Source organism: Schistocerca cancellata, chromosome 1 (genome assembly GCF_023864275.1).
Source record: "Schistocerca cancellata isolate TAMUIC-IGC-003103 chromosome 1, iqSchCanc2.1, whole genome shotgun sequence".
Taxonomy (NCBI): domain Eukaryota; kingdom Metazoa; phylum Arthropoda; class Insecta; order Orthoptera; family Acrididae; genus Schistocerca; species Schistocerca cancellata.
This window is the reverse complement of record NC_064626.1, coordinates 1,010,911,493-1,010,936,404: the sequence shown is the minus strand read 5'-3', so window position 1 is coordinate 1,010,936,404 and position 24,912 is coordinate 1,010,911,493. Positions and strand designations below refer to the sequence as shown.

General features: G+C 43.0%; 1 protein-coding gene across 1 annotated transcript in view; it reads left to right on the top strand.

The window, feature by feature from the left end:
* The window catches only part of LOC126121493 (lachesin-like), a 1,285,782-nt gene that overhangs the window by 590,576 nt on the left and 670,294 nt on the right, over nt 1-24,912 (top strand). The gene's annotated exons all lie outside the window — the stretch shown is intronic.

Here is a 24,912-nt window from a genome sequence, read left to right as displayed (position 1 = left end):
CCATCCACTACTAAGTAATGTGTTCGTGTAAAAAAAATTATAGTGTTTTTAGCCGTAGATTACGTACTGTTTAAAGACGATGATTTCAGAATTTTGCGGGCTTACAGGTAGGTAATGCTACGGATGTAACATGGAAGTAAATTAGACGTGTACAAAGTTATCTTGGTGTAATGTAAGGAATGGTGGCAGGTAGTATTAAGAGATTTACAAATGAAAGATAACGGTTCAGGACGAGTAAGAATTATATACTACGCATGAACATCCACACAAAGTTCTTCAGAGACGTTTCAGGACATGTTTAACATAGAGTTACTAGCAAAATGGTGCGTGGAGTGGAAGGGTAAGGGCATAATGTTCATGTTAGACGCACAATATCTTGTCGAACAACGTACTGAGGCTGGTACAAGCACGAGCACCAAGCGTGCAGGTCGACAGCGTGATGTTGGCCAAGCGACGGCATTCGGTGTGCCACCTGACAACCGCAAATACCCACATCACCTGCAAAAGAACAGGAACTAATTTGTATGTAGGCGGTTATTGATATCTAATGCATAAGCTATGAAACTGCCTGTGGTGGGATCTACATAAACTTATGTGCTTCTTTCTTCCTCATATTTGACCCGAGACTAGGGGTGGAGACAGAAGTGGGAGATAGCGGTGGGACTGATGACTGCTTACAAAAAATTCTTGTAGATGCTTTTCTATTTTTACTTCAGTTTCCAAATTTCACATCTAACTTTCTGAGAATAAAGTACTGTAATAACGAAGAGTGATGAAAATGACGAAGAGTTCTATAATATACAAGCAATACCGTGTGTACAAAAATCACAGCCACAGCGCGTCACTATGCCTAATATTGTGGAGGAAAGCCGTCATTATTCAGAATAGTTTGTCATCTCAGAGACCGAGCGGGATTAGCCGAGCGGTCTTAGGCGCTGCAGTCATGGACTGTGCAGCTGATCCCGGCGGAGGTCCGAGTCCTCCCTCGGGCGTGGGTGTGTGTGTTTGTCTTTAGGATAATTTAGGTTAAGTAGTGTGTAAGCTTAGGGACTGATGACATTAGCAGTTAAGCCCCATAAGATTTCACACACATTTGAGCATTTGAGTCATCTCAGAAAAGATGAACAAGGGTCTTATGTGGTTTACAAGGGAATCTTACACCATTCTTCTTGCAAAATAATGGGATGTTCAGGTAATAACGAGGTGGATAGTGGTCATAGTTGTCACGCAACCTTGTCTCAAAAATATACCACAAAGGCTCAATAACACAGAAATCTGGTGACTATGGTGGCCAGGACAATTGCGACAATTCATTCCACTGCTAACAAAACCAGTCATCGACGACGCGAACTGCCTGAATAAGGGCCGTATCGTCTTGAAACACAGAATCACCAGTGGGGATGGACCGGACCTGATCAGCCGTATTGGTTACGTAATCTTTGGCAGTAATGCGACCTTGCAAAGTAACTGCGAGGCCCATTTGAATACCACGCTATGGCTGCCAAAATCATCACCAAACCCTCACTACACTTCATTATTGGCACATAACAATGGTCAGAAATGGTAACAATGTGAAACAAGACTCTTCCGAACAATGGCTTTCTTCCATTGTTGCATAGTCCAGGTTTTATGGTATCGGCACCACGTTCTCCTTTAACGAGCATTCGGATCACTGATGTGTGATTTTCGAATTCCAGCTCGCCCTGGAGTTCTCTGCTTATGGTTTTCCCTTCGTGTTTTGGTGCTGACATACTGCTCCGCAGCGGCTTTTGCAGTTGTCATCTCTTTATTTTTCGTGACACTCCTTTTCAATGACCGTTTCTAACGACCAATCAACTCACAAGTTAGTCCCCTTTTGTGACTTAGCGGGTGGTATTTTCCCGCTTTCCTTGTGTGCTGTATAATTCTTCGATACGATGCTTTTCGAAACACCAAAGTCCGCAGCTCTTGGTCGTGCGGTAGCGTTCTCGCTTCCCGCGCCCGGGTTCCCGGGTTCGGTTCCCGGCGGGGTCAGGGATTTTCTCTGCCTCGTGATGACTGTGTGTTGCGTGATGTCCTTAGGTTACTTAGGTTTAAGTAGTTCTAAGTTCTATGGGGCTGATCACCATAGATGTTAAGTCCCATAGTGCTCACAGCCATTTGAACTATTTGAAACACCAAAGTCTTTAGTTACTTTGCTTAACGAAGTACAAACAATTTGCTCAAGATTGAACTCACGTAACTCTGATACAATACATTAACAATTACAGAGAACACAGTTCTTTTCATGATTGACACTTGTAACGTAATGAGGACATTGCACAGTTGCCGTTTGTGGTCAAATTCATCAGCGCAACATGCAGGTTTAGCTAGCATCTGCGTTTATGTTCATGCATCCATTTTTCGCGATATTCTCATGTCTTTGTCCGATCCCTGTACCTTTAATACAAGGCACAAGAGTTGCTTTCCTGAGGTTCTGTTCACGTGGACGGGCTGACCTGTAACATCCCTGCCATGTAACAGTGCTCATTCACCGGTCGACCGAACTGTTGTGAAAAACAAATCCGACACGGTTAGTGAGTGTACAGGTGGACCCGGTAAACCCAGGAAGTTGAGTAGAAGTAAACCGTATTCCCCTCGATTGCGCGCTCCTATAGCCATAATTTATTGACCAGTGTTCACAATCGTAGTGCTTCGAGAAACACTGATAACTGTAAGCGGGCACTTCGATTTTATGCTGTGTAAATGGTGTCGTTATCAAAGTTATGAGAGTGTCTTTTTTGAGGGTGGAGGGGTTATCAGTCTTCTGACTGGTTTGATGCAGCCCGCCAGGAATTCCTCACCTGTGATAACCTCTTCACCTCAGAGAAACACTTGAGACCTACGTCCTCATTTATCTGCCGGATATATTCCAATCCCTGTCTTTCTCAAGTCGTCCCTGATGTCTTAACAGATGTCCTATCATCCTGTCTCGTCAGTGTTTTCCACATATTCCTTTCCTCTCCGATTCTCCGCAGAACCTCCTCATTCCTTACCTTATCAGACCACCTAATTTTCAACATTCGTCAGTAGCACCACATGTCAAGTGCTTCGATTCTCTTCTGTTCCGGTTTTCCCACAGTCCCTGTTTCACTACCATACAATGCTGTACTCAAGATGTATATTCTCAGAAATTTCTTCCTCAAATTAAGGCCTATGTTTAATACTAGTAAACTTCTCTTGGTCAGGAATGCCCCTTTTACCATTGCTAAACAGCGTTTGATCTCCCCTTTACTGCGTCCGTCATTGCTTATTTTACTGCCTAGGTGGCAGACTTCTGTAACTTCGTCTACTTCGTGACCATCAGTCCTGATGTTAAGTTTCTCGCTGTTCTCATTTCTGCTACTTCTCATTACTTTCGTCTTTCTTCGATTTACTCTCAGTCCACTTTCTGTACTCAAGGGATTATTCATTCCATTCAGCAGATCACGTAATTCTACTTCACTTTCACTCAGGACAACAATGTCATCAGCGAATCGTATATTTGATATCTTTTCACCTTGAAATTTAGTTCAACTCCTAAACCTTTCTTCTATGTCCATCATTGCTGATTCGATGTACAGACTGAATAGTAGGCGATACAGACTACATCCCTGCCTTACACCCTTTTTAATCCGAGCACTTCGTTCTTGGTCGTCCATTCTTATTATTCGCTCTTGGCTCTTGTACATATTGTACTCTCCCTCTAGCTTACCTCTCTTTTTCTCAAAATTTCGAACATCTTGCACCATTTTACATCGTCGAAAGCTTTTTCAAGGTCGACAAATCCTATGAACGTGTTTTGATTTTTGTTTACTGTTGCTTCCATTATCAACCACAACGACAGAATTGACTCTCTTGTGCCTTTATCTTTTCCAAAGCCAAACTGATCGTCGTCCAGCAGGTCCTCAATTTTCTTTCCCATTCTTCTGTATATTTCTCTTGTCAGCAACGTGGATGCATGAGCTGTTAAGCTGATTGTGAGATAATTCTCGCATTTGTCAGCTCTCGCAGCCTTTGGAATTGTGTGGATGATATTTGCCGAAAGTCAGATGGTATGTCGTCAGACTCATACATTCTATAGACCAACGTGAATAGTCGGTTTGTTGCCACTTCCCCCAATGATTTATTTTATACACTGTCCAGCCACTTCGATGTGACCACCTGTCAAAAGCCTGAATAATCGTCTTTTCGAAAAACCATTTTTTACACCAGGGACGTGCAGGAAGAGAGCCAGTGAGGTTATGTAAAGTACCGACAGAAATGTGGAGCCACGCCGACTGCAGCGCTGTCGCTAGCTGTGCTAGGTTTCTTGGTTGGGGATCCATAGCGAGAATAGCCCGATAGAGGTGGTTCTACACATTCTCCACTGTGTATAAACCTAGGGAATTTGGTGGCGAACAGTAAACTCACCCTAGTGTTCTTAACCATGCATTTACATTAGGGGCTAGGTGACACGTTGGATTATCCTGCTGGTAGATGTCATCGGGCCGGTGAAAATGCAAACTGCTTGTATGGGTGGAAATGGTCCCCAAGGATAGTTATATACTGGTGTTGATCCATTGTGCCTTTCACAAAGACGTTATCACACAGGAATGCCACGGATGCATTCCCCACACCATAATGATCCCCCTTCCATCTTGGACTCTTCCGATGTTTATTGTAGGATGTGTGGTTTAAGACGGTTCATGCCGCATACGAAAACGGCCATCTGTCCTATTCAGGATAAAACGTGATTCATCTAGAAACGCCACGCGTCGCCACTCAGTGGAGGTCCAATTAATATACTGACGTGGAAATTCCAGTTTTCGTCAGCGATGAACACCTGTGAGCATGGGTTCATGAACCTGTCACCTGGCGCAGAAGCCCATACCCAGCTATGTGCGCTGAACGATAGTTGACGAGACGCTGTTGGTAGCCACTTGCTTCATTTAGGCGGTCATTTGGTCAACAGTTGAATGTGTATTCACCCATTCACATCTCTGCAGCCGTCGTTCACCCCTTTCATCTGTGGCCCGTAGCGGGCAACAGTTGCTTCGACGTTGGTTTTGTATAGCACCATTTTACTACGCACGGTATACTTTAATCATGAAGGTACGCAAACAGTTTACAAACTTAGCCGTTTCGGAAACGCCTGCAACCTTGGCCCGAAAGCCAGTAACAGTGCCCCATGTTCCCAAGACACAAGAACAGTACGCCAAATATTTTCTCAGCAGATGACTTACGGTATTTCTTTGCATGTGCTCTAATCTTAGAAGTGCTTTCCGAGTGCTGATTTACCTGATCTATCACGCGTGACTACCGTAGGTAGCGCCTAAATATGCCCTGTTATGTACAGCCGTTATAAAGATGCTTCGCATGTGATGTACCCAACCGTTATCATTTTTGCTTAAACATTGCGGCCTTCTGCCTTTGAAATGTTAGCTGTTTGTATTGGATCTTGTTTATGTTCGTCTATCTGCTTTTGCCTCATGGATTTCTGCCTAGCTGTGATTTTATGTATATAAATATATTTGTAATTTCAACTGCGTGTCTTTAGTCACTTGAAATTTACCTTGTTTATTTTTAAGATTTCTTGTTTGGAGGCCTTCAGCCGTGAAATAATTGGGGTTTGAAAATCGTAGTTGTAAAAGTTCGGATATTGGCAGGTTTTACAATTTTGAATGAAACTGACCGACATATTATTTGGCCCTTTCCACAATCCTAATCACTTGTTCTGCCCATCGGGTTTAGCGGGCGTTTCAACATCATTTAAATCGTTTTTCCTTATTTTCGTTTCGATATTGATGAGAAACTTGCAGTAGGACACAATAATACTTTTACGTTCATAGAGGATTCTGACATCATCTTGCCTGTATTTCAATTACTGGTTTATCTGTAGCTTGCTCTCATTTATATCTTACCAAGGCTCTAGAATATTGTATCATTACTGTATCAATATTGTATCTACAATATTGTATCACGTAGTTGCTTTTAGCACTGGCATGTAACAATATGTAGCACTGCGTTTACTCTGCTACTCCCCCCCCCCCCTCTTTTTCGAGTCATCAGTCTCCTGACTACGTTTACGCCGCCTGCATTGCTGTGCTCCAAACGTACATTCTCAGAAATTCCTTCCTCAAATGAAGGCTCCTTTTTGATAATCGTGATGGACAGAAATGGCCTTTTTCCAGTCCTAGTCAGCTTTTGATATCCTCCTCGGTCCCTAGGTAGCAGAATTTCTGAACTTCATCTACTTCGTGATCACCAATCCTGACGTTAAATTTCTTGCTGTTCTCATTTATGCTACTTCTAATTACTTTCTTTTGCTTCGATTTATTCTCAGTTCATATTCTGTACTCATTAGATTTATCATTCCATTGAGCAGATCCTGAACCTTTTTTCTTTTATTTCCATTGCTGCTTCTTCGATGCACAGATTGGCCAGTAGGGGAGAAAGACTACATCCCTGTCTCACACCCTTTCTGATCCGAGCACTTCATTCTTGGTCGTCTATTCTTACTATTCCCTCACTGTTCTTGTATACATTGTGTATTCCGCTTCTCTCCCTATAGTTTACCCTTATTTCTCTCAGAATTTTGAACATCTTACACATTTGACATTGTCGAACGCTTTTCCCAGGTCGACAAATCCAAAGAACGTGTTTCCAATTTACTTCAGTCTTGCTTCCATTATCAACCACAACGTCAGAATTACTTTTCCTAAAACGAAACTAATCGTTATCTAACACATCCTCAGTTTTCATTACTGCCCTTCTGTATATTGCTCTTGACAGCAGCTTGGATGCATGAGGTGTTAAGCTGATAGTGCTTTAATTCTCGCACTTGTCGGCTGTTGTAGTCTTCGGAATTCTGTGGATGATATTGTTCCGAAAGGTAGATGATATATAGCCAGATTCATATATACTATACAACAACGTGAATAGTTGTTTTGTTGCCACTGATGGAATGTTGTCTAGCACTTCTGCCTTATTTGGTCGTAAGCCTTTCAAAGCTCTTTCAAATTCTGATTGTCTGTTTCTATCTCTTCTGTATAGACTCCTATTTCTTCTTCTATCACGTCATCAGACATGTCTCCCCCCTCCACTCATAGAGGCCTTCAATGTACCCTTCCACCTACCTGCTCTCTCCTGTACATTTAACAGTGGAATTCTCATCACATTCTTAAGGTTACCAATCTTGCTTTTAATTTCACTGAAGGTTCTTTGACTTTTCTATATGCTGCGTCATTCCTTCCTACAATCATTTACTTTTCGACTTCTTCACATTTTTTCTGTAGTCATTTCGCCTTAGCTTCCCTACACTTTCTGTTTATTTCATTTCTAAGTGACTTGTATTTCTGTATTCCTGATTTTCCGTAAACGTATTTGTTCTTCCTTCTCTCATCGATTAGCTGAAGTGTTTCTTTTGTTAGCCATGGTTACTCCGCAAGTATCTTCTTCGTACCTATGTTTATCTCTCCAAATTCTATGATTGCCATATTTAGAGATATTCAGTCCCCTTGAAGTGAACTGGGTATTGAGCTATTTCTATCGCACTGTCTATAGCCTCATTCCTTAGCGCTTGTGTATCCAACTTCTTTGCGTACTGATTTTTCCTGACTAATCTCTTAAACTTCAGCCTATTCTTCATCACTCTTAAATTGTTATCTGAGTCTATATCTGCTCTTGGGTACACCTTACTATCCAATATCTGATTTCAGAACCTCTGCCTAACCATGATGTAATCTAACTGCAATGTTCTGTATCTCTTGGACTTTTTCAAGTATACCTCCTCCTCTTGTGATTCCTGAATAGAGTATTCGCTCTTACTAGCTGAAATATATTGCGGAACTCAGTTAGTCTTTCTAATCTTTCATTCCTTGTCCCAAACCCATATTATCCTTTAACCATTTATTCTACTTCTTTCCCTGCAAGTGCATTCCAATCCCCCATGATAATTATATTTTTATATCCCTCAACGTACTGAGTTACCCGTTCAGTAACCTTATATCCTTTCTCTATCTCTTCGTCTTCGGCTTGCGCGTCTGTATGTATATCTGAACTATTGCTGTCCACGTTCCTTAGGTGTCGATTTTGATGAGAACAACACTATCTCTGAACTGTATACAGTAACTCGCTCTCTGCCATGTCTCTCTGTTCATAACGAATCCCACTCCCGTTATACCATTTTCTGCTGCTGCTGATATTACCTTATATTCATCTGACTAAAAATCCTTCTTTCCATTTCACTTCACTCATCCCCACTATATCTAGACTGGGTCTTTGAATCTCGCTTTTCAGATTTTAAAGTTTTCCTATCACATTCAAACTTCTACGTTTCCGCGCCTCGACTCGTAGAGCATTACCCTTTCTTTGGTTATTCAATCTCTTGCTCATGTCATTCTCCCTTGGAAATAATATCCCGGAGATCCGAATGGGGGACTATTTGCCAATGGAGAGGCCATCATGACACTTTTGCAGTCAGGCCGCATGTTCTGTGGCTAAACTGTATGCATCTATAAAGCGTGGTTTCCATTGTCTTCTGCATCCTCACGCCGTTGATCATTGCTGATTATTCCGGCTTTAGCGGGAGTTTTCCTCCTCAAGGCCAAGAGAGTTCCCTGACCCTCATTCCTCTATTCCTCTCCTCCACCCTCTTTGACAGAGAAGTTGGTAGAATGATGGCGACTTCTTATCCAGGAAGTCTTTCAGTCGACACTGTTAAAGACTTTTATTTAAAATTTAAGCGTTGGAAGTGTTCGAACCCGGGATTGACGACGTTCTGATTAGTAATAAAAGACGCTATCCCTAGACCACGGGCGTGCATTTGGGGATAGACATGGAAGGTAGAACGGCTGAAATAACGGTTAGTTTTTATAAAACGTATTACACAAATCAGTTGGTATTTTATTTACCGAAGAAAAGTTAAAATAATTACGAATGACTAATTTATTTACTGAAACTTTAATTTTTTATTTTCCAAAACAATCTTCCACTGGTTTGGATTATGTCTCGATGCATTCTCGTCGTTCACGAATGAAAGATGGCAGATGTTTCAAAATGAGTATTTGTTGTATGCATCCAAGGAATTATTTCTCACAATGTCGGACGTGTTCAGAATTATTTGTAAATGCCACTACTGGAACTTCAGTGGTGAGCTTATCACGTTATCCACAGACGTTAACCCGTTTGCAACATGGAGACACAATGTAAAGAATTTGTACTATCCTGTATCTGTACGAAGTACCCCATATTTGCACCGTTTTGTGCCAGGTGGGACACGTGCCACACACATATTGTGACGAAATTTCTCGTGGTGGAAATGAATCTAAAGAAATAGAGGCAGGCGAAAGGAAATAATTGTGGCATAGAATCGCCCTACGCCCGTGATTAAAAAGCTATTAATCATCATAGTATGAAGGCGTACTACTTGTTTACGGAGAGAAGTACAAAACAAAGGTCAAAAGTACGAGCATAACTTTTGTCATATAGTGTAATACCTTTCCCTTAGCATTAAATCGGCTGATGGTGGGGGAATTAGATCAAGTAATGAGACACTGAAATAAGTACACGACCTTTGCTGTTTGAAGAGCAAGGTAACTGACAATGGCTGAAGTATTGTTGTGTTACAATGTTTAGCACGAACACTGGTTTGCTGCAGCTCCCCAGGGAGTTCTGCCCCTTGTGCAAGCTCTTCGTGTCTGCATAACTACTGCAACCTACATCGTTTCAACCTCTTTAATGTAGTCCAGTACTGGTCTCTTTCTCTCTCTTTCTCTCCAGCTTTATCACTACTCTCCACCCCCCCTCCCGCCCTCTATAATTTTCTGTTCACAAACAGGCAATTCCTCGATATGTCAAGATGTGTCCTATCAACCACTTCTGCCCGATTCGATCACGTACCTCCATGTTAATTACTCGATCTATTCACGTTTCTTACATAGCGCTACATTTCAAACGCTTCTTGTCTCTCGTTATCTTCAACGTTCCACTTACATAAAAGGCTGCTCTCCAGAAAAACAGTTACACACCAGCTTCCTAACACTTAAATTTATATTCAGTGTTATCATTTTGCCCTTCTTCAGGAAAGCCTTTTTGTTTTCAGCCCGCATTTTACATTCCATCTTCTTTGGCCAGCGTCAGTTGGTTTGCTGCTCACACAAGAAAACTCATCAACTACTTTTAGTGTCCCATTTCCTAATCTCACTTCTTCAGCACCATCTGATTTTTATTCTGCTACATTCAATTACTTTTGTTTTACTTTTGCTGATGTTCGATCCTGTAACGTCTTTTCAAGACGCTATCGGTTCTGTTCACCTGCTTTTCCAATTCCTTTGCCGTCTCTGACAGAATACTGTCAGCGTCGAATCCCCGTAGTATTAATTTCTTTTCCAGAAACTGAAATTCCTTTCCTAAATTTATCCTTCGTTTCCTTTACTGTTTATTCAGTGTAGAGATGGAATAAAATGTGGATAGGTTGCAACCCTGTCTCAATGCCTTCTCAGTTACTATTTCATTTTCATGCTCCTCGAGTCTCACTACAGTACTCGGTTTCCGCTGAAGTAGTAGGTAGCTTTTCGCTCTATGTACGTCACCCCTGCTATCTTCAGAATATCAAAGCGTATGTTATCAGTATCTAAGGCTTCCTCTAGATGTAGAAGTTCTATAAATGGAGTGTCTATCTTTCAAGCTGTATGGCCAGTACCGCTTCGCTTGTTCCTGCAGTTCTCCAATATGCAAACTGACCTTTCCCTGGGATGGCTTCCACCAGTTTTTCGATGCTTCTTTTTCCGGTCGTAACTGACTAAACTGATAGTTGGGTAATAGCACTGGCTTCTGAAATTTTGCACAGGGCAAGCCCTACATCTTTTGACGCAATAACTGAAAATGCTTGAAACGGTATGATTTTGTGTAGTTAAAGCTACGTGAAACAGTATGACTCTACGCAGGGAATGGTTGTGTGAGTCTGTGCGCATGTTCTTTTGTTGGGAAACGAAGCAGCATCGTGTAAAGCTCCGCATTGTCGGACAAATGTCCCACAGCTGTCATCTTCACACTACTCGTAAATTACTCGCGCTAACCCCACTCTCACTCCAGCCTCATTTCTCCCTCCACCCCACTCAAAAAATCGTGGAATGCACACCAGACCAGGCAACAGCAGCGGGCATGCTTTCCAACATTCATTCGTCGCGCTTCGTGCGAACTGCCAGGCCCCTGGTGGGTAGGCAGCCGTGCGCTACGCTCCGCCGTCTGTCTGTGCACCCGGCACACGTCCCGCCGCGACAAAAGAGCGTCGCGCCGGCCCGCCAGTTTATTGCAGCAGGTCGGCGTGCCCTGCGCTTCCGCCCCCCTCTTCCACCCCCATACCCCGCTGGGCCAGCCGCCTCACCAAAGCCCCACATTCGCCGGCCAACCGCCCGTGCACCATGATAATGCACATTACAGTCGGACGGGTCGCCCTCCCCACACCCCCGCCCCACTCACCCCCTGCTATTATCATATTCATGCCAACCGGCCGGCTTAACAACCGACCTCTGCACAGAGCTGCTTAAATTAATATCTGATTAGCGGATTTCCATAAAGATCAAGAGCGCGGTTTCACGGGCTATCCCGTCAACAGAGGGAGATGAGCGCCCAAATGGGAAATATTTTATGAGTGTACGCTAACACGGACTCTGCCCTACCTACCGAAATCGGCAGAGTGGCTGGTGAAGCCTGTATGGTGCTTCTCTAAGACACGATACGTTACGAGTAGCTAACACATAGAACATCAACAGGAAAAATGGCAACGACGGAATTATTTGTACGCTAAGAAAAATAACGTTTATTGTGAAGAATATTCTTTCTTCCTTAAGGTAAAATGTACGCAATTTTCCGTTATTTGGAAGTATCTAATTGTTTCGAGCCAGTTTTCAGTGTGTTAAGCCATTATTAAAAAAAAGTTCTGACGTCTTACGAAAACACAAACAGAAAGAAGACAAGAGAATTGTTACAGATAAATGAGGGCAAATATAGATGTGCTAAATACATTGCACATGTAAGTAAACGCGTTTTATTACTCGGGAAATGCAATAACAGAGAAATAGTAAACTGGATATTAAAACAAAAGATGCAATGACCAGTAGCAGTGCCTGCAGAAATAAAATTTGTCAACATGCAAATAGAATATGTTGCGTCTCAATTTCACTTGGCATGGCATAGTTAACGTGCGTTGTCATCATATCTTGACGCAAGAAGCGTCAGGGAAACAGGACAGAGACGTTGACTGGAGAGAAAGGCCAGAGTTGATGCTGCGGAAATCGCCTCAGGGCCTTCATGAAATGCTAAGTTGCTATACATTCACGCTACACCCAGAGCGTTAATACTACGGACAGGCTGAAACCACCAAGGTGGTAGTGACCCGACTGACGACCGGTCAAGACTCACGCCTTGTTTCTGTTGTGAATTAGTGAAGAGAAAACTATGTCCATTCGTGGCAGTGATGGACCGAGGCATCTTCAAAAATGGCTCTGAGCACTATGGGACTTAACATCTACGGTCATCAGTCCGCTAGAACTTAGAACTACTTAAACCTAACTAACCTAAGGACATCACACAACACCCAGTCATCACGAGGTAGAGAAAATCCCTGACCCCGCCGGGAATCGAAACCGGGAACCCGGGAACCCGGGCGTGGGAAGCGAGAACGCTACCGCACGACCACGAGCTGCGGACGAGGCATCTTCAATGCTTCCCACTTTAGCTACGCTGTGTCAGGCACCACACGCAGCCATCTACGAGAGGAAGTCTACTACTATTTTTGGGAATTGAACGTGGCGATAAGTTTGATGAATTATTGAAGCTGTATGCTCCCTGATACCCATTTAGCTGGAACACTTTGTCTCACTTGCTAATTTATTGTTGTCTTGACCGTGGGTGGTGGAGGACTCCGATTTGTCTAGCGGGGTTCGCTTAAAAGAACATTTATAGAAGGTAGCAATGGAATCCTACAGCCCAGAAGACAGACAAATCTGGTAAAAAATTTAATTACGTTGTTCAAAAAACACATAGAAATGCGAGGTAGCCTGTTACAATAGAAAAACGGTTACTCCACCCATAATGGAATAGAATTTGGCTTGGAAATATCTTGCTATAGTTCAAGACAAAACAAGTGACTAAACATAAACGAGCATCTAAATGACTCGTCCATTCCCTGTCTGGAGAGAGACGGAGTGCACTGAGAGTTGTGTTGAACTGATTAGTAGCCAAGACAACTTAGACGACAGGCAGGGGAGGCACAAATTACGTGTAGTGAAAGCATGTTCAGCTTTGTCTTGGCTACCGATCGGGATGCCAACGGTTACATCATTATCAAATCACAACCAAAATACTCGCGCTATGTTATTGATCAAAAGTGCACAAACACGAACTTAGTGGTCCATGGATGCTACAAAGAATAGGAAGAGTGTACACAGACATGACACTGGTGACAGCATCCGTGCTAGTGATGACAACGACATGCTTCAACCACGTTCTGCGACCGACCGAGATGACGACAATTTTGTTAATACGGAAACGGCACCGTAAGAATACACCAGCAAAAAGAGGGTTCTCTATCCACTCTAATCTGAATGCCAGTTACGATTTTGTTCTGGACAGCGGAATTATGCCTCATAGCTCATACAAAAAGATATTGCAATGTTCCTTCGGAAATGCACGCGGTGACTATAGTCGTTATGAAACACATGACATGTAGTCGCGGGTGCGAATATGCATAATCGTGAGTTGTATAATGGAATGAGCACAATAAAAAATTGTGCCAGACCGGGACTCGAACCAAGATTGCTCGCTTACCGAGAGCGGTCGCCTTACCATTAGGCTATTCGAGCACAACTCACTGCCAGGCCCAAACTTTCATGTGTCGTCACCCATTTGTCTGCAATGCAGGATATGAATCTTCAACAGTACGCGTCTCAGAGCCAGTTCGTACAGGAAACAAATATCTACTACAAGAAAGTAAACAATAAAACACAGACCGGAAGAGGTCCGCGACAGATTCACGAAAGCATAGAAAACGTTATGCATCTCACTAGACAGGAAGACCCGATGACGCTTACTACAGCATTAAGATATCTAGTACAGTATAAGCATCCGAAATGGGATTATATTACTTTTCCTCTACCTGATTTCGTAGACAGACGCCATCTCAGAGTGAATAATCTGCAACAGAAGTGGAAAAACTAGAGGAGTTATTGAAGCAGGTCCTCTGCCAGAAGAAATGAATCGTTCTCCTTAGATACGCTGTACAAGCACTTTGCGATGACGCTTGTTAGTATAGCGTTCGATTACAGTCGGTTAGGGCAAGACTGTTGAATATATACCTCTCACCCTTAATGGAGATAAGATAGGACAGTTTAACGACGTGAGAAGTGTCAGCGTTTTGCATGAGGCTATCAGAGTTGCAGAAGAGTTGTTGTTAGATATGTTGTGCCTCCATGAAGCGTATACGAAGGCAGGAAAGAACTCCACTATGCTAATAACTGGGGAACGTCCTACGGCAGCAAAAATAGTACTTAACAAGGCCATAACAGTGATACAAATATGACATTACTGTCAAGTACACGTAATTTCTCTGGAAACGTTAACCAGAAGGGAGAGTTGCAACCCAGTTTCCATGTATTTTCAATTTAATGAAGACATCGACGAGTATCTGCTAAGACTAAAGGATATTAATCACCTAGGACAAACTAAGCCTCCTGTGTACTCCACTGAAGTAAATGCGAAGTCAGTACTGTGGCATATCCGCCTGATTGATGACCGTGGAAGACAACTGCACTACTGGCCATTAAAATTGCTACACCACGAAGATGACGTGCTACAAACGCGAAATTTAACAGACAGGGAGAAGATGCTGTGATATGCAAATGAGTAGCTTTTCACAGCATTCACACAAGGTTGGCGCCGGTGGCGACACCTACAACGTGCTGACATGAGGAAAGTTTCTAACCGATTTCTCCTACACAAACAGCAGTTGACCGGCGTTGCCTGGTGAAACGTTGCTGTCATGCCTCGTGTAAGGAGGAGAAATGCGTACCATCACGTTTCCGACTTTGATAAAGGTCGAGATGACAGGCATCTTATTCGCATAGCTGTAACGGATCTTGCAGCCACGTCTCGATCCTTGAGTCAGCAGATGGGGACGTTTGCAAGACAACAACCATCTGCACGAACAGTTCAACGACGTTTGCAGCAGCATGGACTCTCAGCTCGGAGACCATGGCTGCGGTTATCCTTGACGCTGCAACACAGACAGGAGCGCCTGCGATGGTGCACGAATGGCAAAACGTCATTTTTTCGGATGAATCCAGGTTTTGTTTACAGCATCATGATGATCGCATCCGTGTTTGGCGTCATCGCTGTGAGCGCACATTGGAAGCGTGTATTCGTCATCGCCATACTGGTGTATCACCCGGCGTGATGGTATGGGGTGCCTCTTGTTCGCATTGACGGCACTTTGAACAGTGGACGTTACATTACAGATGTGTTACAACCCGTGGCTCTACCCTTCATTCGATCCCTGCGAAACCCTACATTTCACCAGGATAATGCACGACCGCATGTTGCAGGTCTTGTACGGGCCTTTCTGGATACAGAAAATGTTGGACTGCTGCCCAGCACATTCACCAGATCTCTCACCAATTGAAAACGTCTGGTCAATGGTGGCCGAGCAACTGGCTCGTCACAATACGCCAGTCATTACTCTTGATCAACTGTGGTATCGTGTTGAAGCTGCATGGGCAGCTGTACCTGTACACGCCATCCAAGCTCTGTTTGCCTCAATGCCCAGGCGTATCAAGGCCGTTTTTACGGCCAGAGGTGATTGTTCTGGGTACTGATTTCTCGGGATCTACGCACCCAGATTGCGTGAAAATGTAACCACATGTCAGTTCTAGTATAATATATTTGTCCAATGAATACCCGTTTATCATCTGCATTTATTCTTGGTGTAGCAATTTTAATGGCCAGTAGTGTAGATAAAGCCATTACAGAACTTAACCTACGGTATTTAACGCACCTGACAATCTGCCAACCTACGAAGGGGTGGTCGGAACAACGTCAAATATTGACATCACTTTAACAAATACAGTACCGGCGCACCGTGTGATAGGTTGTAAGGTTAAGAGTGGAATGACATCGAGTGACCATACTATCATACACTACACCATCACTGGAAGAGACTTACAAGATGTCACAGAAAAGGCTCAAATATAAGATCAAGGACGCTAACTGCAAAGAACTAAAAAGAGTGTTTCAGTGTTAGGAAGTCTTTTTGCTGGGTAATAATGTACACGTTAAATCACAAGAACTGACAGTGGCTATACAGAGAGCAATGGAAGCTTCAATACCAGTCAGTAGAGTTCATTCTAAAGGAGTACCTTGCTTCTGGACTGAAACGCTGCAGAAATTAAGGTGCGAAACAACAAGAGCCCGGACGCTATACCAGAGCAGCATGACCCAAAGAGGAGTCCGAAGTCTGCAGAGTTATAGGTATGTTAAACAACGTTTTAAGGAAGAGTCGTGGAGGACAAAAATGGAATATTTGAAGCAATTTGTGGAGGCCACCTTACAAACCGATCCCTGGGGTGCATCATATAAAATAGTCTGTGGGAAAATACGATCGCCAGCAGAGTTATCCAAGCTCAACTGGAATGATGAGACGGTAACAGAAACTTGGGAAAATTCCATCTGCCGTGCTAATGGAAACACTACTTCCTGACGATGGAGAAGAAGGCGAGAGGGGTGATGAGCGTAGATTACGTCAGCAGCTCGTGGTCTAGCAGCTAGTGTTGCTGCCTATGGGTCAGGGAATCCTGGGTTCGATTCCCGACCGGTTTGGGTATTTTCTCTGCCCAGGGACTGGGTGTATGTGATGTCCTCATCATTTCATCGTCATCATCATCATTCGTGACAGTGGCTAGACCGGATTGCGTAAAAACTGGACTGTGTCAAAATTGGGACTTTGTACAGGGGCTGATGACCGCGCAGTTGGGCGCCCCACAAACCAAACATCGTCAGCGTAGGTTACGGGAAATGTTCTGGTAAGAATATAGAAACAATAAACTTGTGTAGCTCTTTATACAAAAAGAAATTAGCCAAATAATTGTAAGACTGAAAAAGAAAAAGATCTGCAGGACGGAATCCCGGCCAATCTAATAAAAGCCTTATATTACCAATTAGATAGTTACTTGTGCGATGTGTGCAAAGAGTGTCTTTTGCAAGGAAGTGTCCCTGCACCGTGGAAGAACACTGATGTGGTAATAATTGCTAAACGGCATGATAAAGATCCAATGATAACTAAATCCTCTAGACTAGTTTGTCTTTAGAACGTCCTCGTCAAGATATTTGAAAGACTATTAAGCAAAAAATTATAAGATCACAGAGAGCTGCACGGGTTGAGCTCTTACCAGAACAAGTTTAGAAGAGGCAAGTCAACTGAAAATGTGCGCTCTAGCGATGATGATTGATGTTGCTGGCTCGTTCGATAACCTGTGGTGGCCTTCTTTCTTTGGTCGCCTTAGGGATTTGGCGTATCCAAAAGTGCTGTATAATTGCCTGAGAGATTATTGCCGCAGGCGACATGTTTCTTTAACATGTCCAGGAAAGAAAATAACGAAGACAATAACAAAGGACCACCTCCAGGGGTCAGTGTGTTGTCTGGAGTTTTTGGGAAGTAGCAATGGATCCTTTACCACAGAAGTTACATGACGGCGGTAACATAAACAGGATAGTGGCATTTGGAGATGATGTGCTGTTCTTTAAAAGTGGTGACTCCGAAACGATTATAGGAAACGAATGTAATACTGCCCTCCACGACTCGAGGGCTGTTGTCAAAATGTTAAATTGTCACTGGCACCTCACAAAACAACGTACCTCCTACTGAAAAGGTGTGTAATAAGAATCCTTAAAATAAAATTAAATGATGTAGCGATTAGGAGAAGCGCAGTAACGAGATATATATGGGTATTTCTGGACGAAAGTCGTAACTATGAACATCACGTAGAGTAAGCGTGCAGAAAAGCTAGAAATATGATGAATGAAATTATAATCATTGCAAATAGGCAATTTCGGCTTCTCTTGAAGACAGTCTGAATATACCAGTAATATGTATTAGCATCAGTTGAAGGATATGGTGCGAGCGTTTGAGTTCATATACTGCAGCTAGTGAATCCAGCCTAAGTCGGAGGAATAGTTCAACAAGGCATGCTACTGAGATTAATTGGCGCCTACTGCACTGCCCCGAATGATGCTTTGTTAGTAATTCTAGACATGTGGCAAATGGACTTGGAAATTAGGAAAAGGTGAATTTTTTACTGGTCAAAGAAATGCAAGTACGACGAGTGCTCGGAACTGTGGCCAGTTCGAAAAAGATAATAACAGGTCTTATATGACGAATGTGGGAAAATGAATTGGACGGTTCGGGCACAAGCAGGAGAACATACGAAGTTCTCCCTAACGTCAGGGAGAGATTAAAAAACAGATTCTTAAAACATCGAGTAGATTGATACGTTATCTCAGTGACCATGGCGCTTATACCCTGCATATACACAAAATCATAAGACACATGAATGATAGCTACGCCTGCGGCAATGTCGGCACACCAGAACACACATTGTAGGACTGCACGCTCTGAGAAGATACAACGGGTAATGGACGCCACTTATTAAGGATATTGCACTCAGGAGCGAGTCGACCTGGCGCATCCTGGACGATACTGCAGCCGCAGTATTCAAGAAGGACAAATGATATTTCAGGAGGCATTCAACCATAAGTCATCATGCTACCACTCAGGCTCGACAACATACTGTGCAGATGGAGAGAAGATAACTGAGGTCGTCGACCACCCATTGAAATACTGTCCCAAGAATCTACATTGCGTTGATGCAAGTGATCATGGAAGTGTGGTTGTAGCTAAGTAACTGGTTAAGGTTTTAATGTAATTTTGTAGTAGTAGAAGTAGTTGTTGTTGTAGTTTACATGTATAAATATATAATTAAGTATCAGAAATAAATAATTGAAACACAATTTATTACTATCCTACGAAATATGATTTGTATGGCCTATTTTAGCTTTTCGGATAATAGGTTGTCATTATGAAGAATAAATAAAAATATCTGTTATATTATTTCAATAAATCATATTTGTATACTTTTGCTCATACATCCATTATGTATATTCCTGCAAAGGGAGGTGTTTTAACTGAAAGTTGCTTGCCTGCTGTCGGCGAATAAATACGATATTTTAGCTGATGATTGTCCATATCCGCAACTGCGAGTACATTTCATGTAGTTCTTAACGGCTGTAGCCGCCAAAGTGCCTACATTTGTGTCCGAAGGACATTGCCTCGTAATTCAGAACAACACAGGTACTGTAATATCGTATTTATCCGCCGACACTGGGCAAGCGACTTTCAATTAAAATATCTCCCTTGTACTGGAATATAATATATAATGGATGTGTGAGTGCAGGTTGTAGGCACATGGTTGACGACATAAGAAAGTTTGGGTGGGGCTGTGAGATGTAATCGAATAGCTTAATGGTAAGGCGACCGCTCGCGCTAAGTGGGAAATCCGACTTCGAATCCCTTTCTGGCACAAATTTTCTTTTTAGTCATTCCGTTATACTGGTGATGTTTATCCATATTAGCAACTGCTAATGCATTTCATGCATTTCTTAGCTCAAATGTTGGAGGCACCCAGTTTTGTACCATTTATGTACTGCTCGCATATGACTGATGATTTTCAAGGTAGTCTGAAAATACAATTTTATGCAGCATCACAACACAGAAAAGTTAATTTCCACATGAGACAGCAACAACTGAAATGATCATCCTTGATTAGAGGTGAGTACAAATCAAAGTCCTTAGAAACATTTGTCCAGTAATCACACACTAAATGGATAAAATAGCTCTGAGCACTACGGGAATTAACATCTGAGGTCATCAGTCCCCTAGACTTAGAACTACTTACACATAACTAACCTAAGGACATCACACACATCCATGCCCGAGGTAGGGTTCGAACCTGCGACCGTAGCAGTAGAGTGGTTCCGGACTGAAGCGCCTAGAACCGCTGAGCCGCAACTGCCGGCACTAACCAAGTAAACAGTCAACGTTCGCAGAAGCACTCATTCGGAGGAGAGTGCTAGGTGCTGTTGGGCGCTGTCAAGCTGCGGTGCAGCGTAAACTCGGCGGGAACGCTCCAACAGATGGGGCGCCGAAGGCGGCCTGAACAAAGTGGCCTGCTTGCTGGAGATTGGGCCACGGCTTTCGTACACAACAGGTAGAAGAGTCGTCGCGGTTGTTTGATGCCCACGATACCCATGGACGCAAGTTGTTTACCTCGATACCACCACCGACGTTGCAACTGCACGCGCTGTCTACGAATGATGTGGCGCCTTTGGTCGCGTCTGCTAACAGTTACATAGTCAACAGATTGTTTGTAATAAGTATTAGTCGACCACGATGTTATTGCAACTGGGAGTGAGGGCGATTTCGTCGATTTCTCGGTAGTTTTTATCGTGATACAGGGCTATTACAAATGATTGAAGCGATTTCATAAATTCACTGTAGCTCCATTCATTGACATATGGTCACAACACACTACAGATACGTAGAAAAACTCATAAAGTTTTGTTCGGCTGAAGCCGCACTTCAGGTTTCTGCCGCCAGAGCGCTCGAGAGCGCTTTGAGACAAAATGGCGACAGGAGCCGAGAAAGCGTATGTCGTGCTTGAAATGTACTCACATCAGTCAGTCATAACAGTGCAACGACGCTTCAGGACGAAGTTCAACAAAGATCCACCAACTGCTAACTCCATTCGGCGATGGAATGCGCAGTTTAAAACTTCTGAATGCCTCTGTAAGGGGAAATCAACGGGTCGGCCTGCAGTGAGCGAAGAAGCGGTTGAACGCGTGCGGGCAAGTTTCACGCGTAGCCCGCGGAAGTCGACGAATAAAGCAAGCAGGGAGCTAAACGTACCACAGCTGACAGTTTGGAAAATCTTACGGAAAAGGCTAAAGCAGAAGCATTTCTTAAACAGGAGATTGGAAAACCGATGGATCGGTCGTGGTGGAGATCATGATCAGCAATTCATGTCATGGCCTCCACGCTCTCCCGACTTAACCCCATGCGATTTCTTTCTGTGTGGTTATGTGAAAGATTCAGTGTTTAAACCTCCTCTACCAAGAAACGTGCCAGAACTGCGAGCTCGCATCAACGATGCTTTCGAACTCATTGATGGGGACATGCTGCACCGAGTGTGGGAGGAACTTGATTATCGGCTTGATGTCTGCCGAATCACTAAAGGAGCACATATCGAACATTTGTGAATGCCTAAAAAATTTTTTTGAGTTTTTGTATGTGTGTGCAAATCATTGTGAAAATATCTCAAATAATAAAATTATTGTAGAGCTGTGAAATCGCTTCAGTCATTTGTAATAACCCTGTATTTCACGAGGACACGCTGAAATACCTGATAGCATATATCTGAAATACTTGACAGTGTCATGCTTTCTCCCTAGTCAGCAATGTACTTATTTACTGTAAAATTAATAACGGGCACGGGAGGCCAAGTGCAATATCATGGGAGGTAGTTCTGTGTCATAACAAACGATGTATTAGTGAGCCACGTTATCGTCTGTGACGGGAGTAGCGCCTGAGGGTCAAGTGCAGGCAACCTTCAGGACGGCGAAATACTAAACAGAGAGGCGATTCAAATGGTTAAAATGGTTCTGAGCAGTATGGGACTTAACATCTGAGGTCATCAGTCCCCTAGAACTTGGAACTACTTAAACCTAACTAACCTATGGACATCATACATATCCATGCCCGAGGCAGGATTCGAACCTGCTACCGTAGCGGTCGCGCGGTTCCAGACTGAAGCGCCTAGAACCGCCCGGCCGCACAGAGAGGTGGCAGTTCTGTGAAGGGTGACATGTTGCAGTTTCCCTCCAATACGAAGTAGCCGTGGCTTGAATTTCCAAGTAAAGGTTTCTTGCCATAGTGCAAAATAACAGGAGTAATTAACTCTGGATTCGGAAAATTACGGACCCCTCAAGACCACAGTCCTCTAACTAGGCAAACTGAAGTCGATCTCTAAATTTCTGGGGAAAATTGATTTGATACATTTATTTCACAATTAATTTCATTGAATTTCATAGTAGACTAATAATTAAGCCAACCTATGTCAATCGATTTGTAATTTTATGGGCATTCCGAATCAGCAATCAGAAATGCGAATTATCACTTATTTAACCACTCATTCTTTGCCAGGAAGCTGGATACGACTGATGTCGGTCCTTCTACACACCTGCTCTACAAATCGTCCTGACATTCGCATAGCTGTCACTGCTAGACGATGGCTTACAGGCTGTGGGACTACCAGCCGTGCCTGTGTCAGTAGGCATCCGACTCTGTGCCTTCCAACCGGAGGGCCACCTATCGGCTGACTTCCATCTGCAGGCCACCTTCTTGGCGGTCCAAAGTTCACGCCTGGACTAAGTAGCTGCGGAGCCGTCATATCCCGTGCGGGTGAACTCAGCTACTACTTCACCACTGCAAGCCGCTGTCGCTGCCGTCCACCCTGGAGTCAACGGTTCGCATCTGCACACTCTGGTGCCTCCCGCACTGAGGTGTATATCAGAGCCTTCCAGTGTAGATGCCTTCTTCAGAACCCGTCCGCAACGTACCGCCCTGCCGCGGACCTTGCCGCTTTGCTGCTGGCGCTGAACGCACCTCGCCCCGGCCTGCTTATACCGTGAGCCAACAGGACCTTCGAAGAGAGGGATTTTGTATCAGCACCCTCGCCGCATACCATGGCCAACGTCTGTGCCAACACAATTGCTGTATACTAATGAATAAACGTATGACACTGTTACCCTCTTGATTTATCAGAAGACAGCCACCTTTTTGTTGTCCACCACCTTGCTGCTACCACGCCTAAGGTGTAGAGCTGAACGCCATCCTGACGACTAGAAAAGCGACCCTTCCATCCACCGCAGAGCTCAAGGTACTCGAGACCTCTACAGTTAAAACAGTAAAAAGAAACAAACACATCGCGATATTTATTTGCTACATTTTAAATTATGGTTAGGAAGGATAGCCTCTCTGAAAACGGATAAAAGAAATAAAATGGAAGCAGTACAGATATAGCTATGGAGGAAAACAGAATAGACAGAAAGAAATGCTAAAAGAAATTAAAGACTATAGGAAATTGATTAACATGGTAGTAAATTAATGAAACAAATAATTGGACATAATAGCTTCATAAAACACATCTTAAAAGGGACAATTTCAGAGAAACACCGAGGAGGAGTCGCAGAACATCCGTACTGCGAAACATTATCAGTGTCTGGTGACGTCATCGTCAGGTAATAGCTAACAAGCATCCACAAAGATACTACAGTAATACAGAAATAAACTGAAACTGAAAACGAAAGACAAAAATGGCTCTGAGCACTATGGGACTTAACATCTATGGTCATCAGTCCCCTAGAACTTAGAACTACTTAAACCTAACTAACCTAAGGACATCACACAACACCCAGTCATCACGAGGCAGAGAAAATCCCTGACCGCGCCTGGAATCGAACCCGGGAAAACGAAAGACATTGCTACATGAACAATTGTAGTCGTATCAGCAGGCATTAATAGTCGTATCTAGAGCACTTGACGAGTGTCATATCTCGGACCTTGTCACACTACTTTCCTTAGTGATTAGTCGCTCTTGCCTTACTTTGTGTAGTGTGGTACAGATGTAGAGCAAATGCAGAAGTTAACAGCGGAATCACTTTGTAAATTACAACAGCATCACACGGAGATAAAACAGCACTACGTCTACGTCTACACTCTCCAAACCACTGCGAAGTACATGGCAGAGTGTATTTCCCATTGCACCAGTTGTTAGGCATTGTTCCTGTTCTATTTGCGATAGAGGCTGTGAAGAATGATTCCCTAAACGTTTCTGTGTGCCCTATAATTAGTCCAGTTTTTCTTCTCTGTCCGTACGGAAGCGATACATTGGGGAGTGCAGTTTTTTCTAGGTGTCTCACTTACAGCTGGTTCTTCCAACTCTGTAAGCAGGCTTTCGCGGGAGGGGGTAAACCCTGGAGAGACGGCGCAGATTTTCAAAATCGTGTACGTGAAGTCCCACGGCGCACCTTAAGTAAATTTTTCTTGTACAACTGAACACACCAGTTGTCTATGACATATAGTTTTTTTTTCATTGTAATATTTAAACATAATATTTGACCATGAAAACATTTCTACGTTTCACCGTCTATCTATGAGTGATATGCCGCATCCTGTAAAACAGCAAAACTGCCCTTTTTAAGCGAAAACCATACATAAATAGTTATAAATGCATTTTGGTTATAAATTTGTTGTGTGGTGAACAATAAACGATGCAGTATTAACAATAGTCCTCTTAATGATATTTTTTATATATCTAAGTAGTTCACTTGTTTAGATAACAAGTTCACTTATTGACAGTTGAAAACATAAAACTCAGATACATAATCCATACTTTTTAGTTAACACACTCTCTAATTGCTAGTGAGATATTAAATCAGAAACAGAAGTAAGTTTTACAAACTTTGATTTGGTCTTTTACTCAAAAAATTAAAAATATAATTTCATTTACAAATAGGGGTTACCCATTTTTGTCAGTATCCAACGAACAAATTTTAAGTAAGTAACTAACATACATATTCGGCCATGGTGGTTAATATTTTGCAGTGATGTTCGTGAGGCTGTGTGAACACCCTACAAATGCGTGTTAAGTAATTTGAACAGAAATACAAACAAAAGAGAAATGTTTTCACTCATTTAAAACTATCATTGGATTTGTGTGGCAATTATCACTAAAGAAAACATTAACTGCATATGTACCGGATTTTATT